General features: G+C 39.9%; 1 protein-coding gene across 1 annotated transcript in view; it reads right to left on the reverse strand.

Annotated features, from left to right (window-relative positions):
* scfd2 (sec1 family domain containing 2) overlaps positions 1-12,331 on the reverse strand; it is a 585,419-nt gene that overhangs the window by 62,259 nt on the left and 510,829 nt on the right. The gene's annotated exons all lie outside the window — the stretch shown is intronic.

The raw sequence follows: 12,331 nt of genomic DNA on the forward strand, positions 1-12,331 counted from the left end.
GGGAACAGTTGCAGTATGAATGTGCAGCTGTCAGATCTACAAAAATTATGTGATATAATCACGTCAACATGGACCAGAATCTCAAAGGAATATCCAAAAACTTGTGAAATCCATACCAAAAAGAACTGAGGACAGTACATATACAGTACATTTATTTAAACACAGCAAAGCCCTGGCAGAGTCTGCGGAAGAATAATTTTAGGGTAACAAAGCACTCATCTTAACGAAATCGCATAAAGGCTTAATACATGTCAGAAACCTGTTCAGGCACACCAGGAAACCAGATAAAGGTCAAGTGAACAACAAAAAATATATACTGAAATATAAGAAATGGTTTAGGAAAAATCCTGAGATGGTCAAGTAAATAAAAAGTGTACCAGAAGAAAGGTTGATGTAATATACAAAATGCACTGAAGGATGACTAAGAAATCAGCAGATGTCCTATAAACAAGAATGGATAGTTGTTATGTGCACAGAAATTTAAAGGGTGGTGGCGCAACTCAAAGGTATAAGAAGAACCAGAATATAATATAATATACTTTTATTTAATAGAAGTCATTTGGGTGTAAACCAATGAACCAACCACAGTAAAATGTATGCATTGATTGACACTGTATGTAAATTCAGTAGTTTATAAAATGAACCTCTGTTCTTTGTTTTTCTGACCATGCTGTAACAGACTGCTTTTGAAGAATGCTCCCTCCAAGGCATTTTGCTGAGGAGTAATTAAAAGATACAATGAACAGCTTTTCTCCTGCCTTATTACTGAATTGTCCAGTTAGAGGATGTTTCTTTAATAAGATATTAAATTTTGACCACAAGTCCCACACCTACTAGAAATAGTGCTGATGTTTTTCTAAGTATGGAGACACAGCTCTTACTTTGATTATACGGGGCTTGAATAACCCTTATTTAAGGCACCAGAACCCCATACTCTCCTAGTACTCCCCACAGCATCCCTCGAGGAACACGATCATATACCTTCTCTAAGTCCACAAAACACATGTAGACTGATTGGGCGCACTCCCATATTACCTCCAGAATTCTCATGACAGTAAAGAGCTGGTACACCATTCCATGGTTTGGATGGAATCCATATTTCTCTTCCTGGATCTAAGGTTCCATGATTGGGAGCAGTCTCCTTTCTAGTACCCTGGCATAAGCTTTTCCAGGGAGGCTAAGGAGTGTGATCCCTCAATAGTTGGAGCAAACCCTCCTGTCCCCCTTTTTAAAATTAGAGACCACCACCCTAGTCTGCCACTCCAGTGGTACAGCTCCTGATGATCTTGTAACATTGAAAAGACATGTCACCTATGATAGCCGAACAATGTTCTGAGCCTTCAGCATTTCTGGGCAGATCTCATCCATCCCTGGGGCCTTGCAACTATGGAGTTGCTTAACTACCTCAATGACCTCCCTTAGGGAAATAGACATTGATCCCCATCATCTTCTGGCTCCTCTGCAGAGGGCATGTCCACTGGGTTCAGGAGCTCCTCAAAGTGTTCCTTCAACAACCTGACAACGTCCTCAGTTTAGGTCAGCATTTCTCCACCATTGCTGGAAGCAGCATAGGTGAATCCCTGCCACCCTTTTCTGAGTTGCCTGATGGTTTACCAGAATCTATTTGAGCCCAATCAATAGTCACTTTCCATGGTCTCCCTGAACTCCTCCCACACCCAGGTTTTTGATTCCCTGACTGCCAAGGCCGCAGCCCTTTCTGCCTGTTGGTACCACTCTACTACTTTGGGAGTCTCCGGTGCTAACCATACAGTGAAGGCCTCCTTTTATCAACCTAATACCTAGAAGGCCTGGTACTCCGAACATATGACAATCAGAGTTCTCTACTCCATGACCTTCAGCTGCACAGAGTCAACCCTCTTGTTTTCCAGAACAAACTCCAAAATTGCATCAACCAGGCTGGGACTCAATAAGAACTGCACTCTCCCCGACACCTTTTCCCCGCCGTCAACTCCAGAGTAAATGAGAGTCTGTTTCAAGAGGTTTGGCTTTTGAACCAAGGGAGTGGGCAGATGTGAGACCAACTATATGTAATTGGTAGCTTTTTGCCTCACCCATAAACTGGCTCCTCCCCTCCCCTACCTAAACCCCCCAAAACCCCGAGACAGGTGACATTCCACATCCAAGAGTCAATTTGTGTATCCTCAACCACCACGCAGGTCACATTACAACCGTCCCCTATTACTCATGCAGGTGGTGGGCCCCACAGGAGGGCTTTCCCATGTTACATTTTCAGGCTGTTCCCGACCAGGCCCCAGTGTAGGCCGGCCGCCAGGCTTTCACCTGTGGACACTTCTCCCAGGCCTGGCTCCAGGAGGTGGCCCCAGTAACCCCATACCGAGCGGAGTACTTGACTTTAAATTCATTGGCTTGTTTCATTAGGGGCTTTGAATTGCTCTTTGTCTGACCCCTGACCTGGGAGAAATTTACCTTTGGAGGTCCTACAAGGAGCTATTGCATTGGACAATATAGCTTCCCTGGGTCACCGGGATACTCAAACCTCTCCACCGCTATAAGGCGGCAATTCCTTTTGAACTCATTTATGATAAATATAATAAGATTAGTAAGTGGAAGTCACATTTTACAGCACAAAGATAAAAAGGTCATTCAAAGATAAAAGGAAAAAACTCAAAAAAGAAAATAATTACATGATGGGGGTGCTGTGCGATGGTGTTAAAGAGCAGGACTTTCATTCATATATATATATACATATATATATATATATATATACATATATATACACTGCTCACATAAATTAAAGGAACACTTTTTTTATTGGGCCTGGCATGAAATCAATTAAACTTGTCTGATAATTTTCTGGTTGGTTAAGCAGCTGAGGTCATTGTTAATCACTTTCAGCTGTATTGGTGTTCATGGACTTAACGACAGGTGCACTAAAGTGGCAACAATTAGAAAACCCTCAAAACAGGACTGGTTTTACATGTGGAGGTCATTTCAAGTTTCTCCCTCTTGATCTTTTTTGGCTGGTTTTCCACTCGTGCTAGTTTTGGCTTGAGTAATTATCTCTACTGGCAGTATGAGGCGATTCCTTAACCCTGCAGAAGTTGCACAGGTTGTCCAACTTCTCCAGGATGGCACATCCACACGTGCTGCAGCAAGAAGGTTTAATGTGTCTCCCATCACAATCTCCAGAACATGTAGGAGATTTCAGGAGACTGGCTGTTATTCTCGGAGAGCTGGACAGGGCCGTAGAAGGTCCTCAACCCATCAGCAGGACCGATTCCTGCTTCTTTGTGCAAGGCGGAACAGGCTGAGCACTGCTCGTGCCCTACAGAATGACCTCCAGAGGGCCACTGGCGTGAATGTCTCTACCCAAACAATCAGGAACAGACTTCATGAAGATGGCCCGAGGGCCCGACGTCCTGTAGTGGGCCCTGTGCTCACTGCCCAGCAACGTGGAGCTCGACTGGCATTTGCTCAAGAACGCCAGAATTGGCAAGTCCGCCACTGGCGCCCTGTACTTTTACAGGCGAGAGCAGGTTCACCCTGAGCAGCTGTGATAGACGTGAAAGAGTCTGGAGAAGACAAGGAGAACGATATGCTGCCTGCAACGTCGTTCAACATGACAGGTTTGGTGTGGGTCAGTGATGGTCTGGGGAGGCATATCCATGGAGGGACGCACAGACATCTACTGCGTAGGAAATGGTGCTCTGACTGCCATAAGGTATCAAGATTAAATCGTTGAACCCATTGTCAGACCCTACGCTGGTGCAGTAGGTCCTGGTTTCCTCCTAATGCACAACAATGCCCGGCCTCATGTGGCAAGAGTATGCAGGCAGTACCTGGAGGATGAAGGAATTGAAAAAATTGAATGGCCTTCACGATCCCCTGACTTAAACCCAATAGAACATCTGTGGGACATTATGTTTCGGTCCATTAGGCGCCGCCAGGTTGCTCCTCAGACTGTACAACAGCTCAGGGATGCCCTCATACTGATCTGGGAGGAAATGCCACAAGACACCATCCGTCTTCTCATTAGGAGCATGCCCGACGTTGTCAAGCATGCATACAAGCTCGTGGGGGCCACACAAGATACTGAAAAGCATTTTGAGTAGCAGAAATTAAGTTTTTGCAAAAATGGACTAGCCTGCCACATCTTCATTTCACTCTGATTTTAGGGTGTCTACACAATTGAGCCCTATGTAGGCAGACAACTTTTATCTCCATTAAAAGACTTGGCATCTTTTTGTTCCTAAGATATTGCCCTGTCATTATTTGTATAGAAATCCAACTTCATATTGAGATCTGATGTATCTAATGTGTTTCTTTAAAGTGTTCCTTTAATTTTTGTGAGCAGTGTATATATATATATATATATATATATATATATATATATATATATATATATATATATATATATATATATATATATATATATATATATATATATATATATATATATCTATACTAATAAAAGGCAAAGCCCTCACTCACTCACTCACTGACTCATCACTAATTCTCCAACTTCCCGTGTGGGTGGAAGGCTGAAATTTGGCAGGTTCATTCCTTACAGCTTCCTTACAAAAGTTGGGCAGGTTTTATATCGAAATTCTACGCGTAATGGTCATAACTGGAAGCAGTTTTTCCATTTACTGTAATGGAGATGAGCTTCAACGCCGTGGGGAGTTTCGTGTGACATCATCACGCCTCCCACGTAATCACGCAGTACATAGAAAACCAGGAAGACCTCAAAAGCGCTGAAGAAAACATGCATTATATAATTGAGAAGGCAGCGAAACAATAAGAAGCGGCGAGTGACATATACAACCATATTCATGAGTTCTGCTACTTGAAACAAAGCACGATGTAAACCTACACTTTAAATTAAGTTCATAGACAGGCTGCGCTGGCGTTTGTAATTTAGTGCCTGCCCATATAAGGCCGTCCGTCAGCGGCAATCCAATAGCAAACTGCCACTAAATATTCACGGGTGAAGGACTGTGCTTATGGAGAGGAAGATGAGATGGTCAGGGTGGTGTTTGACACAAACTCAGCGAAACTGCGAGAGAAAGTTTTAAGTGCCAGGACTAAGGTAACATTAAATACAGCCATGGACATAGCGAGATGGCACCAGCACAGCTGGGAACCTTCGATGCATGTACACCGAGTGGCTCACGTGAACTGGCGCGTGCACAGATAAAAGCAACAGTTCCAAAGAGCTGAACAAAACCGAATTACACAATTGAAAAGGCAGCAAAAATATGAAGCGTCTGATACATACAAGCATATTCATAAATCCAACTACTGCGGAAACAAAGCACACGTTGGAAAAAGTCAATGTCCCTAAAGGAAGACAGTGTAAAAAACCCGTGCATGCAGTGTGTCAGGTCTCAGATAAAGAAGAAGGCGAGCTGTTTATTGATGCAGTAAGAAACGAATCGATGAATGAAACCTGTCATCTTTACAGCGATTGACAAACACGGAATGTAACTTGAACACAACACATCCTACAAATACGAACCTGATTGAAAGAAATAATGATAATCAAATCCTTGATGACAGCAACACTCAGTAACACTCACAAAACAAATACTGTATATTGACAGTCATGTTACGTTATTTTTAAAATGTTCCCTTTTCTTTTCTAGCTTTTTAACACACTACTTCTCGCTGCGATCGCGGTATATATATATGTATATATATATATCCCGATCTACATACTCGAATAATGGATACTTTATTAGCCATCAATGATTGTTTTGGTAAAGCCATACTCAGTGTATTCATTAGATGAGCGGTAAAAAGTAAGAGCGAGGGAGGATGACTTATTGAGGCATGCAGGCTGTAGTGCTTGCGTCAACTCTATCTGAATTGCGCGATCACATTTGAAAAATATATCTTTTCAAGTTCTATTTAGTCCATATGTGTCAAACTCAAGGGCAGGGCCACATCCGCCCGGCGTAATTATATCCGCCCGCGAGATCATTTTATATACTGTATTATTGTTATTAATGGCCGGGTATATGAAGCGCTGGTAACACAATAAACTACAGATCCCATAATGCAGCGCTTCAGCTGCCTTGCCAACACTTACGCGTTAATCAAGTCTAGCTTATGATGCTGCAAGTTATTGCGAAGCTAGCTCACACGATGCTGAAGAGAAAAGTTGATTCTGAAAATAGAGCCTTTAAAACCGATGGGAGGCTGAGTATATGTTTACTGAACCCGTGTGTCTCATTTGTGGAGCTAATGTGGCTGTAATTACAGAATTTAATCTAAGACGGCACTATGAGACAAAACATCAGGGTAACCTGAATGCAATGCAGAAGATACAGAAAGCAGAAGAATTAAATAAGAATCTGACACTTCAGCGGACGTTTTAACCCGTGCACAATCACAAAGTGATTTCAAGTGAAGCTGCTTTTATGGGAGACACAACCACTTGCCCCACTTTCCCTGTTGCCAAGTAATGTTAAACCAAGTCGTCACTACGGTGTTCCCAAATCGCACTTTGCTGATAAACTGAGCGCACTGAGTTTGCACGGCGCTTTGGTGACTTTGAAGAACAAAAAGTCCGTCTACATGCGGCTCGAACCTTGTGCATGTTTGGTAGCACATATCTGTGTGAGAAGCTCTTCTCAGTGATAAAGACTAACAAAACAGCACACAGGAGTCGCCTCACTGATGAGCACCTGCAATCCATCCTGAGAATCTCCACAACACAGAACCTCACACCAAACAGAAACGAACTTGTTGCCAAAAAGATGCCAGGCGTCCAGCTCTAAAATGACATATGAGCAAAGACAACTGAATGATTTGATTTGTTATTGCTGAAAGGAACACATTTTATTTATATTTCCAGGTTTTGTTATGCAGCATGTTCATATTTGAATTTGTATAATTTTGACAGGATATATTTTTATGGAGAGCAAAATCTTTTGGGATATTTAAAATCTAAGTTTATTTTTATATAAAATTACATAAGAGTAAAGAAATTTGAATGTTTGTTCTTTTAACGTTTACTTTATTTCTAACTTGTATAATTTAGACAGGATATATTTTTATGGAGAGCAAAATATTATAAGTTGTTTAAGGTTTGAGTTGATTTATTCACAAATAATATTCCTGTCTGTTTTACCATTCCTACCAAAGATATTTCTGTCGACTAAATAAAAATTCCTTCTATTTAAAATTTAAATAGAACTTGAACAAATCGATAGTTCATAATATCCACGCAGACTTGCACGTAAGAGCGGGAGTTATCCGTTTTAACAAGCAGCGTATTGCACTGATCTGAAATAGCTGTGTGTGTATATATGTAGATATGTATGTATATGTATATATGTTTATATATGTGTGTGTGTATGTATATATATATATATATATATGTATGTATTTGTGTGTATATATGTAGTATATATGTATGTATATATGTGTGTGTGTATATTTATGTGTATATGTATACATATGTATATATATATGTTTATGTGTGTGTGTGTGTGTGTAAATATATATATATATATTATATATATATATATATATATATATATATATATATGACAGCAACACTCATCACTCACAACAGTGACAAAACAATTACATTGACATTCATGTTACGTTATTTTCAAAATGTTTCCTTTTCTTTTCATTGCTTCTTTAACACACTATTTCTCCGCTTCGAAGCTTGGGTATTTTGCTAGTATATATATATATATACATACACACAGTGGGTACGGAAAGTATTCAGACCCCCTTGAATTTTTCACTCTGGTTGTCTCCACACATACCGCTTAGAATTAAGGCCAAAAAGTTCTATCGGACTTTGCTAAAAGACACCTGAAGGACTCTGAGATGGTGAGAAATAAGATTCTCTGGTCTGATGAGACCAAGATAGAATTGGGCCAAAGGTTTACCTTCCAACAAGACAATGACCCTAAGCACACAGCTAAAATAACGAAGGAGTGGCTTCACAACAACTCTGTGACTGTTCTTGAATGGCCCATCCAGAGCCCTGACTTAAACCCAATTGAGCATCTCTGAAGAGACCTAAAAATGGCTGTCCACCAACGTTTACCATCCAACCTGACAGAACTGGAGAGGATCTGCAAGGAGGAATGGCAGAGGATCCCCAAATCCAGGTGTGAAAAACTTGTTGCATCTTTCCCAAGAAGACTCATGGCTGTATTAGCTTAAAAGGGTGCTTCTACTAAATGCTGAGCAAAGGGTCTGAATACTTAGGACCATGTGATATTTCAGTTTTTCTTTTTTAATAAATCTGCAACAATTTCAAAAATTCTTTTTTTTGTCTGTCAATATAAGGGTGCTGTGTGTACATTAATGAGGAAAAAAATTAATTTAAATGATTTTAGCAAATGGCTGCAATATAACAAAGAGTGAAAAATTGAGGGGGTCTGAATACTTTCCGTACCCACTGTATATATATATATGTATATATATATAAATACATATACAGTACAGGCCAAAAGTTTAAACACACCTCCTCATTCAATGTGTTTTCTTTATTTTTATGACCATTTACATTGGTAGATTCTCACTTTGCTCTGATTACTGCTTTGCACACTCTTGCCATTCTCTCGATGAGCTTCAACAGGTAGTCACCTGAAATGGTTTCAGTGAGAATCTACCATATCTATCTATCTATATATATATATATATATATATATATATATATATATAAATATATATAAATATAAAAAGTTTGGGAACCCCTCTTAATTCTTTGGATTTTTGTTTATCATTGGCTGAGCTTTCAAAGTACCAACTTCCTTTTAATAATAATAATAATAATAATAATAATAATTCTTTGCATTTATATAACGCTTTTCTCACTGCTCAAAGTGCTCAGCTATTGCAGGTTAAGGGCCTTGCTCAAGGACCCAACAGAGCAGAGTCCCTTTTGGCATTTACAGGTTTCGAACCGGCAATCAGAATCAGATCCCTAGCCTCAGAGCCACCACTCCACCTTTTAATATATGACACGCCTTATGGAAACAGTAGTATTTCAGCTGTGACATTAAGTTTATTGGATTAATAGAACATATGCAATGTGCATCATAACAAAATTAGAGAGGTGCATAAATTTGGGCACCCCAACAGAGATATTACATCACTACTTAGTTGAGCCTCCTTTTGCAAATATAACAGCCTCTAGATGCCTCCTATAGCCACTGATGAGTGTCTAGATTCTGGATGGAGGTATTTTTGACCATTTTTCTATATCAAATCTCTCCAGTTCAGTTAAATTTAATGGCTGCCGAACATGGACAGCCTGCTTCAAATCTTCCCATTGATTTTCGATGATATTCAGGGGACTGTGACGGCCATTCCAGAATATTGTACTTCTCCCTCTGCATGAAAGCCTTTGTAGGTTTTGAACTGTGTTTTGGGTCATTGTCTTGTTGGAATATCCAACTCCTGCGTAACTTCAACTTTGTGACTGATGCTTGAACATTATCCTGAAGAATTTGTTGATACTGGATTGAATTCATCCAACCCTCAACTTTAACAAGGGCTCCAGTCCCTGAACTAGACACACAGACCTACAGCATGATGGAAACTCCACCAAATTTGACAGTAGGTAGCAGGTGTTTTTCTTGGAATGCGGTGTACTTCTTCCGCCATGCAAAGCGCTTTTTGTTATGACCAAATAACTCAATTTTTGTCTCATCAGTCCAAAGCACTTTGTTCCAAAATGAATCTGGCTTGTCTAAATGAGCATTTGCATACAACAAGCGACTCTGTTTGTGGCGTGAGTGCAGAAAGGGCTTCTTTCTCATCACCCTACCATACAGATGTTCTTTGCAAATTTCGCTGAATTGTAGAACGATGTACAGATACACCATCTGCAGCAAGATGTTCTTGCAGGTCTTTGGAGGTGATCTGTGGGTTGTCTGTAACCATTCTCACAATCCTGTGCATATGCCCCTCCTGTATTTTTCTTGGCCTGCCAGACCTGGGTTTAACAGCAACTGTGCCTGTGGCCTTCTATTTCCTGATTATATTCCTTACAGTTGAAACTGACAGTTTGAACGTCTGAGATAGCTTTGTGTAGCCTTCCCCTAAACCATGACACTGAACAATCTTTGTTTTCAGATCTTTTGAGAGATGCTTTGAGGATCCCATGCTGTCACTCTTCGGAGGAGAGTTAAAGGGAAGCACAACTTGCAATTGACCACCTTAAATACCTTTTCTCATGATTGGACACACCTGTCTATGAAGTTCAAGGCTTAACGAGCTAATCCAACCAATTTGGTGTTGCAAGTAATCAGTACTGAGCAGCTACATGCATTCAAATAAGCAAAATTACAAGGGAACCCACATTTTTGCACAGCCAGTTTTTCACATTTGATTTAATTTCATACAACTAAATACTTCTGCACTACAAATCTTTGTTCGGAAAACACCCCAGTACTCAGATGTTCCTAGGAAATGAAAGACATACCACTGTTATCTTTTTTGTTGAAAGTAAATTATTATGCAGGCTGAGACGGGTTCCCAAACTTTTTCATATGACTGTACATATATATATTCATTAAAGCATAATTTAACAATTTGTAAGGCAATTAACAATATCAAACTTCAAAGCAATCAAACAAAGCATGAACTGGAAAAAGTAAATAAGACAGTGGAGAATGCAAGCTGGTAAATAAAAGAGTGAGAAAGAAGATATTTGCAAGGGAATAATGTAATGTGCACTTTCCACATATTTATATCAAGATTTGGATGTTTAGCCTAATTTATAAGAAGAAAGGGAAAAAAATAACAAGAAACCTGTATAAAAAGAACAGATATCACAAAACTGAATCACTGAATTAAAAGCAAGACACCAGTTGAAGTTTTGGGTGGCTATTTCAGTCTGTTGTGAAGTTGTTAGGGGTCCGTGGTAGGGCGCAGGATTGGAATTTAAAAACTGTGTGCTCAGGCACGGGGGGTGAATACAGCAATGTAGCTGAGCAGGTTGTTTATGAGGAAATGGGCTAATCACATATTCAAATGCAGATGCGGTCAGCCCAGCTGGTTTTCTCATTGGTACTCTGGGGATTGTAATTAAGGCACCTACAATGACATTAGAATAAAAGAAAGAAAGAAGGAAAGTAAAGGAACAAAGATAAGAAAAGGAAGGAAGGAAAGAAAGAAAAGGAACGAAGGAAGGAACAAATGAAAGAATCAATCAATCAATCAATCAAAGCTGAGCCAGTGCTGTGTTGAGGATGCCCTGAGTGCAGTGAGTGAATGGTGCTCACAAATAAGAGTCAATCTTGCTCAGCACCCAGGAAGCAGGAGTGACCAACTGCTCCGGGAGATCCCACGAACACCAAGGGATGGATGTGGAAGAAGGAAACAGGACTTGTGGGGTCCTAACGGACACAGAGGGATGGCGGCAGACACACCAGCCAGTTGAAAGTTGATGGTGCTTGCCAGAGGATGTCTCCACTTGCTGAGTAGACCTTAAAGGGTGAGCAGTGGAGATATTCAATGAGAAGGATGCACCGAGGCTCGTGATTCTTTCTATGGGTGGATCATAACTTTGTTTTAACTTTTGATTTTAACCTGATATTAGTTTATTAATTGGATTCTAATGTCCACAAACAGTTTTTATCAAGGACTATTTATTTATTTATTTATTGAGAAGAAACCTTGCACTGTACTTGTTTGCAACTTGATTAAGCAGTCTGGAATAAAAGCACTGAGCACATGTACTCATTTGTCCTGGTCCATCTCACTCAATAACTATTGATTACCCAGGTTTAAAGGGAAATGCCGGCTGTGGGTAACCCGGGCATCATACAGTTGTCCAGATGAAATAACTCCAAAGGATCTAGGCAGAGTATAGAAATTCTATGAAGATGGTGAATGTGATAGGAAAAGGACAACAGGTTGCTGGAGTTGTAATGCTAAGAAAATGCAACTTAAGTGAATGCCATGGGAATCCATTAGACTTGTCTTTGTGTGCAATGTTCCAGTTTACAATAGCTCTTCTCCATACTTTGTCTAGGCTTTAATATGATTCATCTAATCTTATAAAAAACAATATATTATTTGAGTGTAATTTTTTTTTGTTTATGACACTGCATGTACAGAAGCTAAGAAACCATATCTGAAGGCTGAGATTGTCCTTCAAAATACAGGGGTGAGTTACAAGACCGAAGAATGTGAGTTATTAAGAAAGACTCAAGGAGTTGAACCTTTTGCACTCAGGCAAACTGAACCTATGAAGATGGAACAGAAGTAAACAAAAGGGTATAAATAATGTTGATGCCAGTTTGTATATAAAAATAAATTATTGACAAAGAAGGACACAGAAAAAACAGTGGACGATCACTTAGAAATA

The sequence above is a fragment of the Polypterus senegalus genome, chromosome 4 (assembly GCF_016835505.1).
Source record: "Polypterus senegalus isolate Bchr_013 chromosome 4, ASM1683550v1, whole genome shotgun sequence".
Classification (NCBI taxonomy): domain Eukaryota; kingdom Metazoa; phylum Chordata; class Cladistia; order Polypteriformes; family Polypteridae; genus Polypterus; species Polypterus senegalus.